This window comes from Fukomys damarensis, unplaced genomic scaffold (assembly GCF_012274545.1).
Source record: "Fukomys damarensis isolate Sample0158 unplaced genomic scaffold, DMR_v1.0_HiC HiC_scaffold_37, whole genome shotgun sequence".
Taxonomy (NCBI): Eukaryota; Metazoa; Chordata; class Mammalia; order Rodentia; family Bathyergidae; genus Fukomys; species Fukomys damarensis.
In genome coordinates, this window is record NW_022900949.1 from 28733281 (window position 1) to 28759873 (window position 26593).

General features: G+C 50.6%; 1 pseudogene; it reads left to right on the top strand.

Annotated features, from left to right (window-relative positions):
* Window positions 1-4067: 4067 nt before the first annotated feature.
* Window positions 4068-5276, top strand: LOC104867262 (annotated as a pseudogene).
* The last annotated feature ends 21317 nt before the right edge of the window (window positions 5277-26593 follow it).

Genomic DNA, 26593 nt, shown 5'->3' on the forward strand with positions numbered 1-26593 from the left:
GAGGGGAGGGGGCTCGAGGGGAGGGGGAGAAGGGGGAAAAAGAGGCGGGAGGAGCCAGGTACAGGGGCAACTTCCCTGTGATGAGTGTTAACATTATGCATGCCTAAAATGTACCAATAGATGTGCTGTGAAATTAAAAACAAACAACACAGAACGGACACAGCACGGTGGAGGGGGCTCGAGGGGAGGAGGGGAAGGGGGAAAAAGAGGCGGGAGGAGCCAGGTACAGGGGCAACTTCCCTGTGATGAGTGTTAACATTATGCATGCCTAAAATGTACCAATAGATGTGCTGTGAAATTAAAAACAAACAACACAGAACGGAAGCACAGCACGGAAACAATGTCTTACCAAAGATTACTGGAAAGCACAAGGAAATCATTGCCAAGAGCCAAGTAGAAACCCTGGAGCTGCAGAGAACAAAACTGACATGAAAGAAGTCACTGGAGGGGCTCCCAGACCTGACCGGGTGGAAAGAGGAGCCTGCGTGCTTGAGAGCTGAGATGATGCGGTGAGAAACAGAGGGAGTGGAGAAAAACAAACCAAACCTCTGAGGCCCGTAGGCACCACCAACCACGTGAACACATGGCGAAGCCCCAGAAGGAGAGGAGAGAGAAGGCGCAGAGACAACGGCCAAGAGCTCCCCAAAGCGGAGGAAAAGCTCTCATCTTTCCACTCTAACATTCACTAACGTCTCCGTAAGATAAACTCAGGTCCACACCGAAATCGGTCAGAGGGATTTTTGAAGCAAGAAAACAATGAGTCATACAAGGTGTGAAGGCAGTGAGTGTCCAAAGAAAAATGAAAATGTTTTACAGTAAAAGACACACCGCTACTTATCCCCCTCCAAAGCCTCCCCCCCGCTTTGAATACGAGTATCCCCCGTCCTCATCACGTTCCGAAGTAGTTCTGGAAATCTTTCCTGAGTGTCTTTTCATGGCCACCGTGATGTCCTGAATTGATTCAAAATGTTTACAGTAATCTCTGCGGAATACAAACACGATGCGGTGCCCTCGTGCACCTTATTCACTGCATCTGGCGCCATGAGACTTCTGATTCTTGCTCGTAGTCAAAATGAACCGTGAAAGGGAAACGTTTCGAACAGATTCAAGATATCAAGGCAGCCAAGACAGTGCAACTAAAGACACTCAGGAAAAGAGAAGTTTCAGAGCTGTTCCAGAAAGAGGCAAGAACGCTGGGATAAGCGTTTTCCAAACAAGGGGACCATCGTAAGGGGAATTAGTGGCAATGTGTCTTTTACTGTGACAATTTTTTATTTTATTTCTTTCAGACAGGGTCTTGCCATGTAGTGGAAGCTGGCCTCGAACTCACAGTGTTCCTCCTGCCTCAGCCTCCCAAGTGCTGTGTAACAATTTTTAAAAATGTAAACAGTTACTATAGGTTTTGATCAAAACTTGCAAAGAAGTAGTTTCTCATCAGAAGCCTTGGAGGGCAGAGGCAGGAGAATGATACATTGAAAGTGGTGAAAGAAAGACTCTTAACCAGGAATTCTTTATCTGACAAAACTATCCTTTGAAAATTAAGGTGAAATTAAGATATTCTCAGACAGGTTAAAAAAAAAAAAGTAAGAGAATTCGCTGGTAGCAATCTTGCTCATAAAAGAAGTTCTTTGGGTTGAAATAAGATGACACCCAAACCACCTCAATCCAACAATGTAGTTTGTGTTGTAACTCCTTTTATCTCCGTGTGATTTATCAGAACTGCGTGAAGCAATAACAGGGAGTCTGCGCTGATGGACAAACAACGCAGAAAGACCTCTCTAGGACAAGATGAGCAGGGAGGAGGGGGGAAGTTGAACTGCTGTGGGCTGAACTGTGTTCCCCACAGACACGCGGAAGCGGATTTGCCTCAGTTTGGAAATCGGGTCTTCATGACACCATCCAGTCACCGCCAAGTCACACGGGAGTCGCGTGGGCCCAGGTACCCAGCTGCTGTCCTTTGTGTGGAGATGGAGGCGGAGCCCATAGCAGAGCCATCGGGAGCCCAGGAACGCTGCACATGCCCAGCAGCTGCCGGAATTTAGAAAAATTATGCGATGGGCCTTTCCTGCAGGCTGCCAGCTCCCTGGTCCCAGACTTCCAGCCTCCACGAGGGCGAGAGAGTAAACTCGGTGCTGTTAAAGCTGTCTAGTTTATGGCCCTAAGAAATGATCATAGTAACAGGGCGATTTAGTTTTCACAGAAGATGGAAATGAAGTTGGTGTCATCCAAACTGCACAGTTAAGATGTTCACTGTAATCCCAAGGAAAACATTAAGAAAATAATTTTTAAATAGTAAAACAAACAGTGGCATAATTAAGAGGGTACAGTAGAAATGATCTATTTAACTCAAAAGAAGAAACTAACGGGGAGGAAAGTGGGACAAAAAGGACAGAAGACACAGGGAAAACAAATTTCAAAACAGAAGATGTAAATCTTATCTTTGTAACAATTACATGAAATGTAAATAGGTTTAAACACTCCAATTGGCAAGAAAAGCATTGTGGATAACAAACACGATCCAACTTTACTCTATCTTTTGAGAGTAAAAGAAAAAATAGAATGTAAATAAAAGTCTGGAAAAAAAATGTAACATGTCAGCAGTAATCAAAACAGTGCCTGAGTGCTTTCCCGTGTCAGGAAGCCGACTTTTAAGAGAAAAATTGTCGCTAGAGACAAAGGACACTGTGACATGTGACCTCACTGTGACTGGACTGTGTCCACAAGGACCAGACTTCCAAAGCTGGGTAAATTCACTTCCACATGCCTTTAGGGAACGTGGCTCAATCCCCAGCCGCCTACTGTCAAGAAGACGTGACAATCATCAACACGTACATATCTACCCAGCAAATGAGCCCCAAAACAGATGAAAGGGAAAGTGTCAGAAATGAAGGAAGAAACGGACAATTCAACTATACGGTTAGAGATCTCCACGCTACATTTTCAATGATGGACAACTAGACCAGGAGTAGAAGCTTTTGAACACCAACTAGACTGGACACCTGTAGAGTACGGAGCAGCCGCAGACACGGCCTTTCCAGTGCACACGGAGCACTGTGTAATGTGAAACAGTCAGGTGTGGTGGTGCACGCCTGTCATCCCAGAACTTGGAAGGCTGAGGCAGGAGGATCACAGAGAGTTTGCGGACAGCTTGGGCTACACAGCAAGTTCGCATAGCAAGCCCCTGTCTCAGAAAACCAAAACAAACAATGAAGAAGTAAAACGGAACATATTGAGCCTTAAAAGTATCCTTCTTTCCTTCTTTCTTTTCAGTGTTAGGGATGGAACCCGGGGCCCTGTGCCTGCTAGGCAATGGCTCTACCACTGAATATATCCCCAGCCCGAGAACAAATCTTTATGCATTTTAAAACATTGAACTCACATAGAGCATGTTCTCTGATGAAATGGAAAAAAACAGATATCATTAACAGAAAAATAACTAGAGAATTAAAAATACATAAAATTTTAAAATATACTCCTAAAAAGCCAGTGGTTGGACTGGGGATTTAGCTCAGTGGTGCCGCCACCTGCCTCACAAGTGCAAGGTCCTGAGTTCGATCCCCAGTACCAAAACAACAACAACAACAATATCGAAAAGCAAACCCAGTGGTCAAAGTAGAAATCACAAAATAAATTATAACGCATTCCAAAATAAATGAGAATTAAAGCACAAGACACCAAAAATATAGGGTACAGCGAAGAAGCTCACAGATGGAGGTTTATAGCTGGAAATGCCTATAAAAGAGGAAAAAGAGTGCTAATTTAGAGCCTAATTTTCCACTCTGAATAGAAAAAGAAATGGAAGCTGAACTTTTGAAACAGAAGGAAAGACACGATCAAGGTTATAGTAGAAATAAATGAAAGAGAATAGAAAAACAATAGAAAAACTAACAAACTTAAAAGATGCTTCTTTGAAATGAGCAAACAAAATTGGCGAATCTTTGGTAGAGAAGGGAGAGAAGAAGAGAGGAGATAGAAATGACTGAACTTGGCAGTGAGAGAGGAGACATTCCGTACTGCTTTGAGAGAAGTAGAAAGTATAGAAAGGGCCAATCATGTCTTGATCCAAAATGTCAGGTAAAGGTACGACAAGGAAACTACATTTCACAGTAGAAACCCAACAGGTTAGGTATATGAGGAATGTACCTAACTCAATAAAGCCCACAGAGGAGAAACCCACAGCCAACATTAAGTTCAACAATGAAGGGCTTTTCCTCAGCCAGGCTTGGGAGTGCACGCCTATCATCCCAGCACTCTGGGAGGCAGGAGGATTGAAAGTTTGAGCCTGTAGTTTCAGTGGCAACTTCTGTGGCCCCGCCTCCTGCTCCTCACTCTGCACGGACCCGGAGTTACTCCCTGTGCAGCTCTGTCTGCTAGCTCAGTGCACTGGCTGCTGATATTTGGAGTTCTTAAAACAGAGCAGAACTTGACAACGCCTTGAGGGTAGTTAAGAATGATTGCTCTCAAAAACCTTAAGTTACAAGGGCACAGATAGAGGTCAACATTCTTCGCAAAAGTTCGGTCTGGAAAGGAAGTACGCTGTCCTCTATCAGCCTCTTTGATAGGTGGTTTGAGATCATTAATACACTTTATGAAGAAGAACATGAATGGAAACCAGGTGAAGAAGATGAGATTTCAGAGGAGCTCAAAGAAAAGGCCAAGCCTGGAGATGAAGAAAAAGAAGATCCTAACAGACTTCCTGAATTTCGGCGGACTGTTTCAAGACCGTTGCCTCGCTCAGAGACATCAGACACACCGGGACCTGTTCTGAAGCATGTGACAGACCTTACAGTGACATCCTCAGATGCTGGCCAGCCTAGGAGTTTTATCCTAGAATGTCGCTTCGAACCCAGCAAATATTTCACCAAGGAGGCACTGACAAAGATGTACAGGATGAGATCCGAGTCAGGTGGTTCTGATCCCTTTTCAGTGGATGAACCAGAAATTATGGGCTATACAGGGTGCCCAACAGATGGGGAAAAAAGGAAAAATATCACTTTGAAAGCTATTGAAAAGCAGTAGAAACAGAAAGAATGTGGAACTGTTCTAAAACGGTGATTAAAACCATTTCCGATGATTCCTTCTTCAATTGTTTTGGTCCTCATGGAGCCCTGGGAGATGATGATGAAGCTGTCCTTGCTGAGGGTCCTCAACTGGTCACTTCAGGAGACTGCACAATCCCAGGACTGGCCTTGCACCATACTAGGAAGGCCACTGAAGATGATGGAGATGATTACAATGGAGAAGGTGAAGTGGATGAGGTGAAGTTTTCCAAATAAGCAAGAGACTCTCTGTATTGAGCACACCGAGAAGAAAACTAAGTGACTTCTGTATTCCTTTGCTATAATTATTCTGTGATTTGGGATACATTTGGGAAAAATATGATTTTAGAATCCTATAGTCAAACAATGTATGAATAAGGATTCAAGAAATAAATTGCAAAATTCATCAAAAAGAAAAGAAAAGTTTGAGCCCAGTCTGGGAGACTTAGTGACTTAGCAAGGTCCTGTTGCAAAATAAAAAATGAAAAAGGGCCAGGAATGTAGCGCAGTGTAAAGGTGCTGGGTTCAACCCCCAGCATCGTGAAAAGAGAGGAGAGGGGAGGGAGGGAGGGGAAGAGAAGCGGGAAGGAAAAGGCAGAAGGGAGGGAGGGGAAGAGGAGACAGAGCACACAGCCTTGGACAGCTAGTAACATGGCCCCATGGCCCCACAAGATGAGAAGCTTTTCACAGGATTATGAATTTTTAAAGTGGTATTTTCACGGCAACTCCACCTGTTGTGCCCCCCACACATTTGGTGGCGAAACCCCCATGTGTCAGCCATTGTCTGTGCTTATGTAGCTTGTTGAGTAAAATGCAGTCATTGTTAATAACGATATTTCAACCTACCTGCACAGGTGTGCCTATGAGGACAGTCCGCTGTTTTTAAGTAGATGTGTAAGTTTTCTTCTTTAATAACTGCAGTGGTATTAGTTCATGAAAAATGTAGTGAGTTGAAATAAGGTTTTGAGCAGCTATGTATAGGAAGCACAAAAATGGGTCACATACTTTTTTTTTTGCTCATATTGTTATAATTACATGTACAACATCGCTAATGTGAGAACAGTTATGACAAAAATATAAAAACGAAATAAGTTCTGTTGCTTATACACATTAACTATATTACAGATTTTATGTGCAGACCAGGACAGTCCCTTTTCATTCAGCAAAGCCTGGGCAAGCCAAGGTACTGCAGCCCCTGATCTCCAGGGTAAGTACGATCCCTAGCAATATTCCAATCGCAGAGACAGAAAAAACAATTCCAAAATGCACACAGAAGCACAACAGACCCTGTGTAGCCAAAGCAGTCATGAGCAGAAAGACCAAAGAGGGAAGTACCACATTGACTGACTGCAAGCTGTGCCTCCAAGTGTGGGGCAGGCATAGAAACAGACACGTGGGGCAGCAGAACACAGCAGCAGCTCAGACATCAATCCACGAACGGACAGGTGATTGATTTCTGACAAAGGTGCCCAGAACATGTGGTGGGGAAAGGACAATCTTACCAATGAATAGAGCTAATAAGCTGCATGCATGTCAAGGCATGAAGAAGGCATGTATTCATCTCACCCCCTATGCAGAACACAAAATGCATTGAAGACTAAAGTGGGAGCCAGGCATGGTGGTATATGCCTGCCATTCCAGTTAGTCAGGAGGCCGAGACAGGAGGATTCCAGGTTAGAGGCCAGCCTGGGCAATTCAGTGAGACTGGGTTTCAAACTAAAAAGCTTCTGCACAGCCAAGGAAAAACTCAATAGAAGGAAAAAACATCCTGTGGAATGGGAAGAAATATTTGCAAACCACACGACTTTCTCCAGAGAAGATGTACAGGTGGCTAGCAGCTATGTAGCTAATCAGAGGAATGCAAACTAAAACCACACTGCAGTATGACTTCACACCTGCGGAATGACTGCATAAAAAAAGGAAAGATAGCAGGCTTTAGCAAGGGTGTGGGGGAAAGGGAGTCCTTACACATTGCCCGTGGGGATGGAAGCCAGAACAGCACCACCATGGTCAACAGCATGGCGATCCTTCAAAGAATGGAAAATGGACCCACAGGACCCAGCAATGCCAGGGCTGATGAACATACAAAGGAAAGGACCCCAGGATGTGGGTGAGATGTCTACTCACCTCCATGTTCAGAGCAGTCAAGGAATGGAATCACCCCAAGTGAGTAGAGCAACATTATATTGCTTAGCCTTTGTTTTATTTTATTGCTGTTTTTCTGAGACAGGGTCTTGTTATGTCCAGGCTGGCCTCCTGGCTCAGCCTCCCAAGTGCTAGGACTATATGCATGCACCACCATGCCTGCCTCAGTCTTTAAAAAGGAGGAAATCGTGTCACTTGTGGCAATATGGATAAATCTAGAGGACATTACATCATGTGTAATAATTCAGGTACAAAAACGGCAAATATCAATCAGTCACAGAGACACACATCTATAATTCTAGCTATATGGGAGGCTGAGCCAGGAGGATCATAAATTCAAGCCAGCCTGAGCAACTTAATAACTTAGAGAAACCCTGTCTCAAAATAAAGAATAAAAAGGGCCGGATTCCATCTTTAGTACTGGAAAAAAATGTGAGACTAAGTCTCAACTTGTATGGTCTCAACTACATGTAGAATCTAAGATGACTCCCTCTCTCTCTCTCTCTCTCTCTCTCTCTCTCTCTCTCTCTCATAGTACTGGGCTAAAACTCAGGACCTTGCCCTTGTGAGGCAGGCAGCAGCACCACTGAGCTAAATCCCTGGCCCTAAAATTAACATTTTAGGGTAGAGGATATAATGGTGATTATCAGAGGCTAGGAGGTGGGGTGAAAGGTTGGGAAGATTTTTTTTTGAAGCAAAACATTTATTGATACATTTTAAATATACATAATGATAACATTAATCATGGGTAATTTGTACCCATACATGATACATCTTGCTTCTTCTTTCTTTCCCACTCCTCTCCCTTCCCTTTGACCCCTCTTCCTCTCCTTATTTACAAAAGATTTTTTCATCAAAGGGTAAAGAACAAAAGAAAACCACAGACCAATGTCACATCTTCCACAGGACACTAGTAAACAGGATCTAGTAACACAGGAAAAGGGTCAGACACTACAACCACGTGGGATTTATCCCAGGAATGTAACGTTAGTTCAACCCCCCCAAATCAATTAACATAATACATCATATCAATAGACTAAAATACAAAACCACAGTCATCTCAATAGATGTAGAAAGGGCAGTTGACAAAATCAAACATCCTTGCATGATTAAAAAGAAAACATTCAATGCATTAGGCATAGAAATGAACAACCTGGTCAGTGGTATGTTAAACACACACACACACACACACATACACACACACACTCACACTCACACATACACACACAGAGATAACAACACTTGGTGGCCACAAAGCCTTCCCCTCAAGTTCATGAAGAAGATCAGGAGTAGCTCTTACCACTTCTACTCAATACTGTGTTGCAGGTTCTAGCCAGGAAAACTGGGTGAGAAAAAGAAACAAAATGCATCTAGGTTGGAAAGAAATAAAACTCTCTCTCTTTTTGCAGAAGACATGATCTTATACATGAAAGGTCCCAAACAATCCACAAAAGAAAAGAACGAAGGAAGGAAAGAAGGAAGGGAGGAAGGACAAATTACTAGAGGTAATAAATAGAAGTTCAGGAAGGTTGTAGATACGAGATTAATACACAAAAACTACTTCTATATCTTAGCAATGAAGTTCTAGAAATGAAATTACGATAATAACTCCATTTATAGTGAAAAGATGAACATATTTAGGAGGAAATATAATGAAATAGGTAAATGACTTGCATCCTGAAAGCTGCCAAGCATCTTTGTTCAAAAGAAATAAAAAATGACCTAAATAAATGGAAAGACATCTGTGTTCATGTGCTGGAAGACTAAATTTTGTTGAGAGCATGGCTGCCCACATTTATCCACAGATTCCTTTTGCATTTCCTGGCAAAATTATAGCTGCCTCTGTTTTTTTGTTGTTGTTGCAAAAAACTGACAAGCTGATTCTAAAATTCATATGGAAATGATAGAGACCCAGAATAGCCAACAACAATCTTGAAAACAAAGAGCAATGTTGGAGGACTCACACATCCCAATTTGAAAACTTACTCCAGAGTTACGTAGTCAAGGCTGTGTGAGTCAGTAAAGCACAGACTGTGTAAGTCAGCAAATGGAATGGAGAATTCAAAATGAAGCCTTACAGCTGTGATCAATTCATCTTAACAAAGCGCCCACACATTCACCTGGAAAAGAGGTCTTTTCAACCAAGGGTTCTGGGAAGACTGGCTGTCCATGTGCAAAAGCATGATCCTACCTCACACCATATACCAAAATTAAGTCACAAAGGATCACAGATTTGAACAAAAGAGCCCAAACTCTAAAACTCAGGCAACATAAGTATTAATCTTCATGATCTTGGATTAGACATCAAAGGTTTCTTAGCTATAATACAGAAAGCACAAGCAACAAAAGAAAAAATTAATAAATTGGACTTTATCAAAAGTAAAAACTTTTGTGCTTCAAAGGAGACCATCAAGGAAGTGGAGTTATACCACAAAACGAAACAAAATATTTGTAAACCATATATCTTACAGAGGTGTAGTCTCCAGGATACATAAAGAATACCCGCAACTCAACAACAAAAAGATATCACTCAATTTTAAAATGGGCAAAAGATTTGAACAAGCATTTTCCCAGGGAAGACATACAAATAATCAATAGGCCCATGAAAAGGTGCTTAACTGTCTGTCAGTTTAATGAAACCCAATCTCAAAAAATAAAATAAAATAAAAATTGGAAAAGGGACTGGGAATGTAGCTCAGTGGTAGAAAGCTAACCTAATATGTGTGAGGCCCTGAATTCGAACCCCAGTGCCACAAAAAACTTGTACGTAATGGTTCACAGCAACATCACTCATAAAAGCAAAAGCCAAACTGTTCACCAACCAATGAATGGAATCTCTGCACAGTGGTGATTATTCAGCCTGAAAAAGGAATGGAGCACTGATTCATGCTGCAGCTCCAGGGAACCTTGAAAACAAGTCGCTATGTAAAAGAAGACAGAGGCTAAACTCTGCAGCTCCTATGAGTCATGGACCTGAGATGTTCAGAAGAGATAAACTGGCTGATTCACAGACGAATCTGTGGGGAGGAGAGTTTGGGTTCTTGAGCAGTGATAGAAATATTCTGGTATTAAACAGTATTGCTGGTCACACAGCTTCATGAATATACTGAAAAAAACCCCACTGAACTGTATTATTTGAGAGGCTGACTTTGAAATGCTACCTATTGCAAGAAAAATATGACAGTGCTCAATAAAATAATGAAAGAAGAACACACACCCAGCATTTCTATCAGGAGGCGTCCACCTGCTGAGACAGAAACACAACCTCTGCAGGTTTCATGGGGCAGTTGGCAGTTGGGTTGAGGTGGCAGAGCTCCGAGGATTGACAGACCTAGGCCTTTCCAGCCTTTCTGTGCTGTCATCCTCAGGCAGGTAGTGAGACATCTCAGGTGATCCCGCACCACTTCTGGGCAAAACAGTGTCTTCAGGAAGAGAAGAGAGTTCATCTTTCTAATGTCTTTTCTTAAAAAGAGGAAAATGTTCCCAAGCCAACTGAGACACACCCTTCCTCCTGCGACCAGAGCTGGCTCCTGGATCCACCTCCAGCCAAGCACTGCAGCAGGAACTGGGTCCTTTAGACAGCTGAGGCCCAGCCTGGATCTTGCAGTGCTGAATGACTTACCTGGCAGCCAGGAGCTGGCTGTGGAAGGGCTGGAGTACCAAGGGAAGGAAGAGCTAACAAGGAAGGGCAGAGGGTGCTGGATTGAAAGCCACTGGGTTAGCGATCCGGCCACCTGTGGTGCATTTCATTGCCTCCTATCACCGCAGCCCATCAATGAGCCTGAAGAAAGGCGTGGTCGATAAGGGTTCCAGATGTGATCCACACTGGAGTAGGGCCAACCAAGGAAGCGCCTTCATAGCCAGATTCCTGGGAAGGTTCCATCTCCCAGGACCTGTGCCTCTTCAGCCAGACAGCAAGGAACCAGCGAATCCCACCCAGAAATGTCAGGCCTGCGCCTCAAGTGTGTGAGTTAACGTCCCATCCTGTCTTCAGAGTGTCCCACTCCTAGTCACAAATGGAAAGACAGTTTACAAAAAGAAGAAAAAGCCCCCCCCCCATTTCTTTTCTCCTCGGTACAGGACATTGAACTCAGGACGTTTTGCTTGCAAGGCAGGTGTGGTGCCACTGAGCTAAATCCCTGGCCCCGAAGCCATTTCTCAGTGAGCAGGAGACAGGAACAGGTGCTTCATCCAATAATACAAACCAATGGCCCACAGGCATGAGAAAAGGGTTCCGCCCCAGACATCCTCACTCCTGTGACCCAGAGCTCCAGACAGCAAGTGTCTGAGGACACAAAGCAGGAGCCGGCGGGGCCTGGGGGAGTGGAAACGGTAGATACACTTCACAGAGCAGATCAGCAGGGCTTTTTGCTGCTTTGTTGTTTTGCTTTGCAGCACCAGGGATTGGACACAGGGCCTTTGCACTGAGCTACGTTCTCCGCCCATTCCTGTCTTTTATTTTGAGACAGGGACTCATTAAGTTGCCCAGGGTGGGCTCCAACTTGTGTTCCTTCCTCAGCCTTCCAGCGCGCTGAGATTACAGGCTGCTGCCACCAGGCCTGACCCCAAGACTGTCCGTTTCTTAGGAAGTGAAACCACACCCACCCAGTGACCCCCACCCCTAGTTGCTCATCCAGGAGAAATGCAAACGTCCACAGAGACAGACCTGGCCAAGGCTCACAGCCTTCCTCACAGTCAGAGGGAAGGAGCCAGGCGGGGAGCACAAGGAAAGGAGTGGGTGGGTGCAGGGCACAGCGGGTGCTGCCCCAGACCTGCGGGTGCACGGAGCGGCGAAGACCCAGGCTGTGGACTCCCAATTCCTGGCGGGGGGCAGGCGCCTGCGCGTTAGGACCGGGACTGTGACAGCTGGGCTGGGAAGAGACACGGAACCTTGGCGGGCACCGGAAACACCACCGAGGCTTGGAGGAGCCCTGAGAGGTGTAGAGCGGGGTCTGGATTTTCTCCTCTGCCCCCTCCTTCCCGGAACATCTGGGGCCCGGGGTGGGGAAGAGCAGAGGAGAGCCCGCTGTGCCTTCTGAGAAATCGCATTTCCAGCTCCTCTGCGAGGGATGTAGACGCTGACTCACCGCGGGGGCGGAGGCCGCCGCAGGAGGGAGAGGCCGCCCCCAACCTGTCTGCAGGCCCCTCAGTGCAGGCGGGATGAGGGGCAGAGGGGCTTGTCCCTCGGGACAGAGCCGGGGGCGTCCTGTCGTTGGGCCCCAGGTGCTGGGCTCCCTGAAGGAAGCAGAGGCCGGTGGGGATCACGGGCGGGGCCGGGAATCCAGCAAGGATCACCCGGTAGGGTTGTTGCCGTCTCTGACAGGGAGGAAAGGGGGCGCTCTGTACCCCGTGTCGCCCACCCGCTCTGGGGGCCGGTGAGCTCCCCCACCCACAGCATCTCTGGGAGGTGGCAGGGGGAGGTACACCTGGAGTCCGGGAAGCCGCTGGTCCAGGGTTCCTAGGACCCAGCCTCCCACAGAAGCACAGCGGTGACCCGCGAGGTCTTGTCTCAAAGTAAAAACTAAAAAGGGCTGGAGAGGATCCCTCAGTTTGAGCCCCAGAGTGGGGCAAGAAGAAAAAGGGCTCAGCAGCCGGGAGCTGGCAGGACAGCAGGCCCGTGACACCCTTTCCCAGATCGCAGGGAAGCCTGGGGTGATCGGGAAGGTGGCTGGGGTGCTGGGGGGCCCTCCGGCGACTCGCTGTCTCTGCCTCCCCACTCCTCCCAGCCGCCCCCCCCCGTGTGACACCCGACCAGTGCACTGTCAGTGCACAGTGGGCCCGGCAGGTGCGGCTCCTGGGGCTGTCCTTGGAAAGCCGGCCAGGCTGGGGTGCGATCTCTGCCGGGAAACTCTGCCCTTTGTTGCGAAGTCCTGGCTGGGAATCTGGTGTCACTCACTGGGACTCCAAAGGGTGGACCTGGGGTGAGGCTGGGCAGACACCCATCACCCCCTGACTCCAAGGCTGCGCAGGGTGTAGCTGTCCCCTGAGGGGGCCTCCAGCCCAGCCCGCCTAAACACGCTTCCTCTCAGCCTGTCTCCTGGACACAGCGGCGCTTTCCAAAGCTTGGTCAGAGCAGCTGTTATCGGTGGGATCAGAGCATTTTTTTTTCCTTTGAGTTCATGATTGCTCCCACGGGGTGGACTTGGTGAATTGTTTTGTGAAAACTTGGCATTTGGAGACTTCCTAATGGTTTTTTATTGTTCACAGTTCTGGAAACAACACACACATACCCGTGTACACATGTTTATGGATTCGGCTTTACTTTTTTCTTTCAGTTTCTTGAGACAGGGTCTCACTATGTAGCCCAGGCTGGCCTCGAGCTCACAGTGATTCCCGATGTGCACCAATGGCAGCTGGCTTAGGGTTTGCCTTTTTCTACGCGAATAGAATTTGATTGAGTTATAATGAAAGTCAGCACAATGCTTAACTGTAAGATATTTGCCTTGATTCATTTTTACTTTTTTGAGTGTCGTCACCCCAGGCCAACGCAGGAGCAGGGTAGGGTGTCTTCGCCTCCCAGTACCACCAAGTCAACACCTGAAGCTCTGTCCCCACCCCAGCTGCCACCATCCACCTGGGCCAGCGCAGGGACTTTCAGCTGGTGGCAACTCTGTGCAGTGGCCTCCTCTGCTGGCCTGTCCCTTGTGGTTGGCATTGACTGACACTGAGTCACGTTGATGTGTTTCCCTGAAGCTTTCTCGCTGGTTGCTGACCAGGGTGCCAGCACGTTTATGTGGTCACCGGCTGCTGGACAAGGACTGCTTAGTCCAGCGCGACAGATACAGCTCGGTGGGGGGGAATCTCGGAACGGAGTATGGGGATAAATGCAGGGATACTTCGCTTTCATCCACCTCGATTTATTTTGTGATGCCATGGGGTCACCGGGTGGTCTCTGGCCTACTGAGACTTCTTTTTCAGACTCTCCATATCTCAGTGGCTCTCTAAACAGGTGAAAAACAATGACTAACTTCTTTACTTCCTGAAAAGATTGTCACTGCTTTGCTTTTTCTTTTTTTTTTTTGTACCGGGATTGAACTCAGGACCTCCCACTTGCCAGGCAGGTGCTGTGCTGCTGAGCCAAAGTCCTGGCCTGCCACTGCTTTTCTACATACACAGTCCCCTCAGAGCACCAATACAGTTTATTTCCAGTGTGCCAAAAACTCTCCTGGGATGAGGTGAGAGATCTACAGATGTCCACGGAAGAGAAACACAGCTGCAATCCTAGCGCACGAGAGGCTGAGGCAGGGAGTTTGCTGGGAGTTTGAGGCCAGCCTGGGCTACAGAGTGAGACCTTGTCTCAAACAATTATTCTTTTTTAGGAAGCAGATCTGGAGAGTGGAAGGAATGTGGGCTTGGACTGTGGGCCACCTCTGGCTCAGCCACCCCCACATGACCTGGGCAAGTCCTTCCTCGTTGGAGACGGCTTCTTCCTCAGTGTAAAGCAGGGCTCCTGAGGGGAGACGAGACCCACCCCTGGGCGTGGGCCGTTCCTCACAGACTACGGCTTCCTACTGGCCTCCCTCTCGCAGGTCACCTGTCATCATGACAGTGTGATGTTGACCCCAGTGCTTCCCACAGCTCCCTTCCAGGAACAGAGGGGACCAAGGGGCGCTGGGGTCTGCTCATTGTTCTGTGGACTCGCATTATGCACATGGGCTCCGAGTTCCAGGAAACAATCTGGTTTTTGGCCAGGGAGCTGCCTCAGGCCACCTGGAAACCTCAGGGAAGTCCAGACGTATGGCCTCTGCTGTCACAGTCCCAAGCAGCATCTCAGTCCTGCTGATTCTGGAACGCGTGCCCTGGGTGACTGACTCTTCCTCTGGGGCTGTCAGTTTGCCCATTGGTGGAATAGGAAACCATGGCCCTTACCCAGAAAGGCAGCGCGCTTATACAGTTAATGACACTGTTGTTTAAGGACAAAGCTGGGCCTGGAACCCTGTTGACTGAGTAACCAGTGCTCATCAGAGTGGGCAGGGCCAGGTTAACCTCGGTATTGCTGATGTCCACCAGCCTGGCACACAGTAGTTGCTCATTAAATTCAAATTTACCCACATTTCGGAGAAGAACCCCAAACTTCTTCAGGCCCGACAGTCACCGCTTCCTCCTGCTCAGCCATTTAGCTGGGGCTCGTCTACCACTCCTACAGCCCCACGGGGCCTCGTGTCCAACAGGCAGGGAAGGGAGCTCAGCAGGACAACTTCAGGTCGGGGGGTACTGCCAACCAGGAGGAACTGGTACGTGACAAGCACTGAGGCCACTTCACCTGCTCTCCACCCTCGTCCAGTCGCTCGCTGAGCACCCACAGTGAGCCAAGCACGTGTGGCCAATGGACAGATGCCTGCCTCTTCGCAAGACAGGGTGTCCTCGGGAGAGCTGCAGGAGGGAGGGTGGCCTGAGCCTGGGGTTGGGGGGCAGAGGGCAGCTCTGGCAAGCACGCTGGCGGCCAAAGAAAACCAGAGGCGAATCCAGGAAGCATTGGCTGACCCTGTGCCCTCCCCCTGCCAGGCTTAGGGCTTCCGGCTGCAGCCCAGGGAGAGTAAGAAAGACACCCTTGGGGGTGGCAGCACTGACCTAGGCACCTCCCTGCTGGCGTGGGCACAGCTGTGGCCTGTGAGGAGGAGGCCTAGCTGCAGCTCTGTGGCTCCTGAGCTGTTCCTGCAAAGGAACCCAGGCTCACCTGAAATGCACAGCTCTGGGCTCTTCTTGTTTGGTTCTGTTTGTTTTCATTTCTTAATACGGGGGGGCGGGTCTTGCTATGTAGTACAGGCTGGCCTCAAACTCATGGTAATCCTCCTGCCTCAGCCTCCTGAATGCTGGGATTACAGGTGTGCACCATTATACCCGGCAGGTCTGGTCTGGGCTCTTTTTGGTGGCTGACAGGAATGAGGGAGCAGGTCCCCAGCAGTCTGTGTAACATGTTATCAAATTCAATTAAATACAAGGCATACATCATATTCCAGAGGTACATTGTGACTCACAGGTCACGGCAGGCAGCCAGAGTCATCCTGGGTGGGCGGCAGGAGCCCCGTCTTTCAGGACTCACACTTGTTTGTGCCAGCATGGAGAACATCTCTAGCTTGGCCCATCGGCAGCATCTGAACCCCACTCACCAGTCAACGAGAGCCCATTTCTGCCATCTGGTAAGCTGCTTATTTCTAATGGTTTCTCTGCTAGTCAGCGAGGCTGCTAGTATGGACCTGCACTGGAGACAGAGACGCCCTAGTCCTGTGGGCTCACTAGAGAGCACAGGGTCTCTGGAGAGGATGCTGGGGGGCACCCTGGACCTTGAGTCCAGGCAGCTGCTGGCCCTGGTACTGTGCCTAAAACCTAGGATGCACATTCACGTCGCATTATCAGTTTGGAAGGGTCAGGAGCGTTGGACATCATGGTGCTGCCCAGCACCTCCTTTGTCCCAGGCCCTCAGGCCCGGGTTCCCATGTTGTCCTCCCGGAAGCTGTGTCCGAGGGATGCTGACCCCCATCCCTGACATTTTTGGTTCTGCCACTCATCCATTTGCTTGGTCCTGTTCTTGGGGAACTGTGCTGATGATCGCGCTAGTACTAACTTCCTGTCTCCCTGTGGGACGGCAAGCTGCAGCCTTGGGGCCTAGCACAGGGTTGGCTCTCAGTAAACCCAGGACCCTGTCCCCATGTCCCCACTGCTCGAGTCCCTTATACAGATCCTGTGGGTCCCATGCCCATCCTCCTGACCTACATGCCCTCCTGTGACCCAAAACACCTACCGCAATGCCAGTGCTGCGGGAACGGCTGTACCGTCCAGGGAACCAGGACAGGAAAATGAAGGTGTCTGCACAATTGGTGCAGACACAATGCTTTCCCACACAGGGGTGATCAAGATGTGGTGGGGTGGATTTTCAGGGGACACGGAGGGCTGACTGTCCAGTGTTGAAGTCCCTCACTCGATACAGCTGCCGTGTGGCGATGAGGTGACACACAAAGGGACTCCGAGGACAGCATCGCCACTCATATGTGATCTGAGCAAGGAGGGGTCTGTCTGGCTGGCAGAGATGCTGCCTGGCCTGGCGGGGTCTTGCGTCCCCTCCACCACAGTGTCAGCCCATGCTGGTGTGAGGCCGCTCGGGGTGGGGGAGTTAGTGTCACACTCCCTTCAGGGCCTGCGCAGTGGGTGGCCAGGTCAGTCATGCAGGGAGCAAGTGGCCAGAGAGCTTCAGTTCCCTGAGGTTTGCTTCAGAGGGGCCCAACTGACAGGCCAAGTCACAGTCCCGGAGCCCCAGAGCTGAGAGTTGGCAAACCCCCCTCGTGCCCACAGGTAAGGCTCAGCTTGAACACAGCCATTCTCATCCATTTGCCCGATTTTCCTCAGTGGCAGACAACAAGGACACTGTGCGTCCCATGAAACCAGAAATACTGACCACTGGCTGTGACAGAGGTTGCTGTAGAGAGGCTGCGCAGGCACAGAGAGAGGAGCAAGGGAGGGAGGGAGAGATAAGAGCTGAGGAGGAGCCCTCCTACCTCCTGGCTGCACTGTCATGAAGCATTGAGGGCTGATTTTAATCCAACCTTGGCGTTGGAGGGGTGGCCTTTAGGAGGCCCTAGCTGGACGTTCTAGACGGCACGACCATGAGAAATAGACCTCTCTTCTATGTGCACTGCCCAGCTGGTGCTGTGCGGTTCTGGCAACAGAGGGCCTGCTCAGACACTGTGGTCCTGGGGCTGTGGGGCTTGGCAGAGATGAGCTGGGCTTTCTGAAGGGGGGATCAGATTTGTGCCTGCAGGGGTCACTCACCTCCTGGAGCACAGCTGTGACTGTATGCCCCTGCCTGACAGTGACATGTGCCTGCTCTGCTGGTGTGCATGTGTGTTCACTCATCCTGTGTCCTGTGTGTATAAACCTTAGGGCTTACAAATATCAATAAAACTTAAGCACATATACGTATACTTAAAATTTTAAAAACTGGCAAGTATCAGATATATCATATCATATCATATATATGATATATATATATATATCATAGAAAATTTGTGCATTATGCTTTTTTTTTTTTTTAAACAGGGTCTTGCTATGTGGATCAGGCTGGCCTTGGACTCACCATGGAGTCCAGGCTGGCTTTCAACTCATGGTGATCCTCCTGCCTCAGCTTCCTGAGTGCTGGGATTATAGGAATCATGCTTAGCTCCAGGACTACTTTTTAAGCATTGTTTACTTCCAATCCTGGGAGCTTGTTTGGAGGTCCTAGCAGAGAAGCTCAGCTACTGTATACCCTTGACCAAGGAAACAGTCCTCTATCGTGGGTGATTGTCCTCTTGAACCAAGTGTGCAGCTTTGGGAGGGATGCACATGGAGCAATGAGGGAGGAAGGGGACACCCATTAGCCGAATCGATCCTGGCAAGCAATGGGTTGAGATTTTGCAGTCAGATCACCCTCACATCTAAGTCCACTCCCAATCTTGTCTCTCTTCTGTGACCCACACATTTCTGTTACTGGGCATCAGGCCACTCACTGAGATGTTTGAACAGGACGTCTAGCTTCCCTCCTTCAGGGCAAGTTGGGCCCAGGGCAGCAGGGCCACTCCTGGGTCCCACTACTGGCCACAATGCAGAATAACAATCCATATATAGAAGGGACAATGAGACAGCACTGCATATCACAGTGGTCCTACATCAAATCTATCCCCAAGCAACTTCCTCCAAATGCCACCTGTCCCAAGGGAAAACGCAACAGAAGAGAAGTCAATGAGCTAGTCCTGACTTGTGAGAATGTGTGACTTTCCCCAAATGTCCATTGTTTGATGAATGGATAAACAAACAGTTGCACATCCTTCCACACAAGGGAACATTATTCAGCCATGAAAAGGAATGAAGGGCTGACACGAGCCACCACATGGATGAGCCCTGACAGCACAGTGCTCAGCGAGAGTCACCAGACACCAAAGGGTGTATGTCAAACAGTCCCATTGATGTGAAATTCCCCAGAGAAGCAAATCTGTTAGGTCAGAGTGCAGAGTACTGTCTGCTAGGGCTTGGGAAGAGGGCATTGGGGAGTGACTATTAATGGCCACAGGGCTTCTTGTGGGGATGAAGGGAAAGTTCTAGAATAAGACGGTGGTGGTGCCCGTGACTGCCAAAAATCACTGCATTGTACATATGCTAAAGGGTGAATCTTACAGTATGTAAATTATCAGTGAAGCTATTGTTTGGGATTGAACTCAGGATTGTGTGCTTTCGAGGCAGGCGGCAGCACCACTGACCTAAATCCCTGGCCCAGGAGAATATTATCTTTGCAAGTTTTACACAATCATATATCCATGTGAACATGTTACTTCAGCTCCTACGATACATTCCCTTGTATGTGTATCAGCCACCTACTGATGGAGCAACGCTGTGTGATAAACTACGAACTCTCATGTCACACCCAACACACATGTGTCTGGCTCTGGGGTGGGCTCTGCTGGGCTGCTTTTCTGGCTCTCCTTAGCCTCATACTCGATGGCTGGCCATGGGCTGGCTGACCTAGGATGGTCTCAGCTGGGTGGATGGCATGACTTGGTTCTGTCCCTGGTGTCAGGCTAACATGCCAGGCATGAAGGCAAGGGTCACAGCAAGGTCACCTGTCTCCAGGGGCTGCAGGCATCACGCCTGCTAATGTTGCATCTGCCACAGCAAATCACATGTTGACCCCTCTCCATGCAGAGGGACTGCACAGTCAGGTGTCCAGATAAGCGGTGTGGTGAGCTGTACCGAGACCAGCTGTGGGTCTGCATCCATGCAGAGAGGTGTCTGCAGCCATGTGTGTGTGTACAGGTTCTCCAGGTACACACATGTGCTGCACGCGTGCATGCTGGGCAAGCTCAGCAGCATTTCTGCTTGTGTGTCTGTGCCAGTGTGCAATGCCGGTACCCGAACCCCACACCAGTGGGATTCTGGGTGTCTGGGTCCTTGCCTGCCTCATCCCCAAGACAGGCAACTCTTAGGGAAGTCAGGAAGGTGGATCCCAGTACCAGCTCTGCCACCGGTTGGCTCAGCATTGACTCAGCCCCCATGCTCTGGGCTGTGGAATGGGGAAGCCTCTTTCCAGACCTCTGAGAAAGCCTGGGTAGGGCTTTGAACAGGCACTGCGGTGGGAGGCTTGGTTAGCTCCACAGAAGATGGGGGTGGTGGGGAGTAATCTCCTTGCCCACTCCTGCCCAGAAGGCTCAACCCCTCAGAGGTGGCTTCACATCGCTGAGTGTGTTGCCATGGCAACCACTGCCTTCCTCTCTGCTCTGCTGCTGCTAGCAGAATGGGTCTCTGTCATCCCTTCACTGCTGGGCAGGGATGGCGTGGGGGAGGGGCAAGCTCACCGGAAGTCCCTTTCTTCCTGAGTAGCTAAAAGGATGCTGGAGGCCATCGTCTTGGTTGTGGCTGGCCTACTTCTCTGCCATCACGGCAGGGCCACTCCAGCTGTTCTGGGTGGTCTGTTCCACTGGTAGCATTTCTCAGAATCCTCGAGGCAGCTTCGGCCAAGCTGCCTCACACACTTCCTCCCCATTCACTGGGTATGAGGTGGTGCCAGCGCTGGGTGTCTAATGCTGTCTCCAGGAGACCAGGACGCGGACTCTGGGAACAGCACCTGGAGAATCAGATGCCACCGCCATGGGTGCTGCTGGTCCCCACCACACAACCAGCCCCCTCTCTCATTCATTGCCTGAGTCACTTGAGAACGGGCGCTTACTCATGCATTTACTGATGCTTCCTCTCCCCTTTAGACTGTCACCCCTCACTTACTTGTTAACTTGAGCAAACATTTATGGCTCTCTTCAGCTCTGTGAGTGGAGAGATCATTAAGGACAGGGTCCCTGCTGCCCTATAGGTGCTGGGTTTCCTAGCTGAAGGACAAGTGAGTGGATGAATTAGCACGCTTTACAGAAAGGAAACACAGGACCATACTAGAAAACACCAGTGTGCGCAGGCGGGCAGAGCAGTGCGGTGCAGGTTTGGGGTGGGGGATGCGTGGCACCGGGGGGCAGAGCTCTGCCTAGGGCTGCAAGAAAAGCCACCTGAGAAGAGGCTTAAGAGGTAGAATAAGCAGCAGTGATGGCCGGACGTGGGGAGGGGGGATGGGCCACGACCCCATGACAACCGGTCCCGGAAGGGCAGCCACCCAGGACCTGGTGGGAGGGAGGAGGCTGTCCAGGAAAACGGGCTCCTCACTCTGATGCGCTCTGCGCGCCTCTCTTTTCAGCACAGCCTCTTTCTCAGCCCCCAGTGGGAAAAGTTCTGTAAGATTAGCACGTGTATTCCTTGTGAAAGCCCGGAAGAGCGGCTCACCGTGGAGACCCCCAAAACAGAGGGGTGTCCACTGCTGACAGAGCACCACCAGGCCTCCTGTGCACGAGCGCAGCAACAGGGACATCGCCACGCCCCCTCGGAGCACCCCTCAGCTCCCAGGTCACCTCCTGGTCCAGGCCAGCTCACCGACCACGGCCACCGTGAACCCTAGGACACCCCCGCCCCTCTGGCTCCCGCATGACTTCCACGGAACGGTCCCTCTGCACCAGCGGGTCTAAATGTTCACCTCCTGAGAGCAAGGGCCTTGGTGTCTTCTCCGTAGCACCTTTTCTGCGTGTCATCTCCCCTAACACGGCACTCAAGAGATGGGTACAGAGGGGATTCTCAGGAAGTACCAAGGAGGAGTAAGAAGCCAGCCGGCATCCGGCCAGTCACCCAGCTGGAAATGACCCGAAGGGCGCTCTCTGAAGCCAAGGGCTGGGTCTGGGTCGCCCGCCTGTCTGGTGGAGCCTGGGCCTGGCAGTCGGGCAGCAGCGCCCCCTGCTGGACACAGGCTGACTGCCAGCCACACGCTGTGGCTCAGCCTGGAGAGGGTCAGAGATAAGTGCCACCCGGAGGGTGTGGGCTCGGAGATGCCAGCGCGTCCTCACCGTGTACAACGAGGCTGGGGGCACAGGAACTCGACTCTCACTGCCTGGGCTCACGTCCTGCCTGGACCACTTTCTGCTTGTGCGATGCTGACCAAGCCCCTGGTCTATAATCCTGGTGCCCACCTCTGAGGGCTGTCAGGAAGAGGACGCCAGCAATGCCAACATGCCATGACCTCCGAGGGTCCTCCTGATTGTCCCCTCTGAAGGAGCTTTCTCACCACCGAGCCCTTTCCCTCTGCTTCTTCTCTTTGCAGCACAAGCCACTGCCTGACATTTTAATGCCCCTTCTTTACCATCTTTCCCGCACACAGCTCTGTCTCGGAGGGGCTTTGTTTAAGCAGTGCAGCGCCCTCAGTGCACGGGGCAGGCACTGGGTGGGCCCGCAGGCTGTGTGCACCAAATCCCCACCACCTCCCGGGGCCCTGGTGTCACAATTCCACTTTCCATCTCTGTGAACCAGGGTCTTCGCATTGAGCTACATCTCAGCCGATTATATATTTTCCATTTCGAGACAGGATCTCTCTAAATTGCTAAGTTGTCCAGACTGGACTCAAACGCAATCCTCCTGTCTCAGCCTCCCTGGGTGCCGGGGCTACAGGCGCGTACAGCCACATCCAGCTGGGTCTCTGAACCTGACTGCCCTGGGGACCTGAAGTCTCTAGAATCACCCGGAATTCTCCTGTCTTCTACTTTTCTGGCTGCCCTGTGATGCCCTGTGAGGCTTGTGAGATCAGCCGGGAAAGCTCCAGCACCCGACCAGCACAGAGGGGGAGCCCAGTGGAAAATTCCCATCTTGCACCTCTCTTGGGACTTCTCCACCCCACCCCAAGGGCAGGGATTTCAGGTTCTGGTCCCCTTCCCCCTCCGCGCCTGCTATACTCCAGGTGGACACCAGGGGGAAGCTGTGCGCCACGGAGCTCAGGCCGCGGCTGCAGAGGGGCTGGAAGGCAGAAATGTGGGGGTGCCTGCTGTGCCTCGCCGTGCTACCCCTCCAGGGCTGGGGTCCATCCTCTCAGCCAGGAGACCTCGGCGCCGCTGCTTCGGCCCCATACAGTAACAGCCGGGCACAGCACCCACATTCCCATTTCGGATCCCTCTCCCTCTCCCATCTCAGAAACTAGCTTCCCTCCTTACAAGAAGCCAGACAAGAAAGGACACGGGTGTCGGATTCCGTGCACATTCCGGGTCCACAAAAGGCAAATCCGCAGCGACAGAAAGTGGAGCAGTGGCTGCCACAGTGCGGAGGTGACAGGCTCTTCCCAGCCGGGTGACCTTGGCACCCGCGGTGGTGACCGCACAGCGTCGTGAGGATGCGGGATGCTGCTGCCTCACTGCGCTTTCAAGTAGCTGATTCTGTTACGTGAATTTCACCTCTTAAAAAAGCCTGACTTAATACCTCACTGCCCCCTGACCACTGAAGACGGGCATGGGCACAATGCCTGGGCTTCATTCCTGAGATCCACAGCCAGAGCTTCTCTCCCAGTAACTGCAGAAGCGCCAGTGTGCATCATCCACGTGTCCTTGGTTCAGCTGCTCGGCCACCTGGCCTACCATTTCTGCCTAACCTGCCACAACCCAGCCACCAGTCTGTCACCCCTCGGTCTACTCACCTACTGTCATCCCCTCCTCGTCTACTTACTACCCACCCATTCACGCACCTGTCCACCCGCCACCGACCCACCACCCAGTCACGCCCACCCCCTTCCACGCCCCACTGTCCCACCCAGCTCCCTGACCGTCCTCACCCTCTCCATTCTGACCCCGTCCTCGGGAGGCCCCACGTCCACTGGAAGTGGCACCTCTTGGGTAGTTGCCACCTGGTGGCAGCGTACCTGCCCCCCACTCAGTGAGGAGAGTGTGGGAGGGTGGGATCTCAGCTGGGAGCTGGGGGGCCTGAAGTTTCCTCCCCAGGAAGTGGTTGTGAGAGTGGGCAGGGCCTGAGTGGTAGGAAGCCGAGGACAGGCGTTTCCAAAGTGGTGGGCGGAAGGGGTGGGTGTCCCCTGCAGAGAGTCCCGGGTGCCAGGCCCAGGTGGGCGGGCTCGGCAGGGGTGCTGGGGACTGAGCAGACAGGGAGGGAGCTGTAGACAGAAAGGAGGGAAGAGGTGCAGACAGAGAGCCCAAACCACGTGAGTGAGGGCCTCCCTGGTCACCACAGAGCTCAGACTTACTGCGTGGTGGGAGCCGTGGGTGGGTCTTGGCCCCTGGAGCGACCCAACAGAGGACAGATCTGAGGAGGCAGGGGAGCCGGTGCGGGGGTGAGGGGCACTCACCCTCCCCCACTGCCTCCTTAAGGAGGGACGGGGTTACTGGCATTATTTCTCGGTGAAGAAGTAGGGATCAAAAGAAGCAAAGTGATTCCCAGTGGCAGCCTGGAAAGCAGAGGGACTGAGGCTGGAGCCCAAGCCTGCGAGGCCCCAGTATCCCTGCCCTCCCAACCCTGGTAGCTGCTCCCTAAGATCTCCATCCGTAGGACCTTCGCTGCAGACTGTGCTCATGCCTGTTTCCCATCTGTACCTCCATGTGAGAAGCAGAAGCAAACGAGGGCCACGATGTGGGCTATGGAGCTCCACTCCTTACTGGAGGCACTATGTGGCCTCCCTGCCTGTGTTTGGAGCTGCCAAAAGGGACAGGGAAAATGGTTGGTGTAAGGGATATTGGGGTGAATGAATAGTTCACCTCTGCAGACTGTGCTCATGCCTGTTTCCCATCTGTACCTCCATGTGAGAAGCAGAAGCAAACGAGGGCCACGATGTGGGCTATGGAGCTCCACTCCTTACTGGAGGCACTATGTGGCCTCCCTGCCTGTGTTTGGAGCTGCCAAAAGGGACAGGGAAAATGGTTGGTGTAAGGGATATTGGGGTGAATGAATAGTTCACCTGCATAAGTGCAGCTGTTTAAATAATTGCTCACACTCATTGAGTGTGGGCTCTCTTACCTTTTGTGTAAGATCCCTTACTCTAAGTTAATGTCCCCACATCTGTCTTAGTTGCTTTCCTCTTTGCTGAGACAAAATACTCAGCATCCAGCGTTGAAGGAGGAAGGGTTTATTTCAGCTCACAGTCTGTAGAGGTTTCTGTTTGTAGTGGGCTGGCTCCAAGGCAGAGGGCCTCAGAGAGGAGAAACAGTGTAGAAAAGAAATAGTCCATGGTGGGAAGAAGACAGCAAAGCAGCAAAGTGACAAGTGACAGACGACGGAAGCAGCCCTCTTTCCGTCCCTTATATTCAGTCCAGGCTACACGCCCGTAGGGCACATAGCAGTACAACCAGCGTGGGCCCATTCCCCTCCCAGAACGATGCCAAACCAGGCGGTGGATTAATTTAATCACACACTCAATCCCAGAATCACACTGCAGATTCAGCCACTTCCAAAACCACCCCCTGTGACTGCATGAGGTTTCTGGGGGACATCTAGACCCAAGCCACAACACTTTTGCCCCTACTCCCCCAAAGACTCATGCATATCCCTTTATGTAAAAGGCATTTAGTCCACCTCCAAGAGTTGCCGAAGTTCTAACACTGTTGGCACTGCTGAAAATTCCAAGTCTGAAGTCCCCTCTGAGATTTAAGGCAAACTCTTAGCTACGAGCCCCTGTACACACGAAACGATAAACACTTCCAACATTCAATGGCACAAGCTACACATTCCCACTCCAAATAGGGGGATGTAGAGAAAAGGGACCAAAGCAAGGGCAAAAACCAGCAGGGCAATTTTAAATCCTGTAGTTCCACTTCGAGCCTTCCTGGCAATCTGTGCTAAGTGGTGAACTCCAAAGGGCTTGGGTGGCTCCACTCCTGCGGCTCCTGTGGTTTCAGCTCCCATGGCTTTTCTCTGGGGCCAGCTCTACTCCCTCCTTGATGATCCACACTCCTGGTTTCTCAAAATTCCTTGGGAAGTTTGCACGGCACCTTCAGTTTCACACTCAGAGCTTCACACACTGCCCTTTCAGGAGTACACTGCCCAGTCGCCAGGCCTCCTTCTGAAACCTGGGTGGAAGATTCCTGACCCCACAACTCTCGCATTCTGCCTGCTCCCAAAACCAGCTCCAGGTGGACAGTGCCAAGGTCTGCCGGCAGCTGGAGCAGGAGCCAGGCTTCCTGCTCTCTTGGCTGTAGGGGTCCAGGGCCTATGAACCAAATCCCGAGCAACAACTTCCCTAGGACGCCGCCACTCTGGAACAAGGCGCTCTGGGGCTCTCTTCTCAAAGCAAAGTGCATCAACTTTGCAAATTTGAGGCTGCAAAGGCTGGAGTCCTGCTGGTTCTTGGGATGTCCTCAGGCCATCTTTTCTGTTGTCCTCTTCCTGCTCTATCTTACTGGTCCACCGCTTTACTGGAACTTCCTTTCTGGCCAAACTCACCATGTTTTAAATCATTCCGCTGTGGGATGTCCTCAGGCCATCTTTTCTGTTGTCCTCTTCCTGCTCTATCTTACTGGTCCACCGCTTACTGGAACTTCCTTTCTGGCCAAACTCACCATGTTTTAAATCATTCCGCTAGGCTTTTTGCTCTT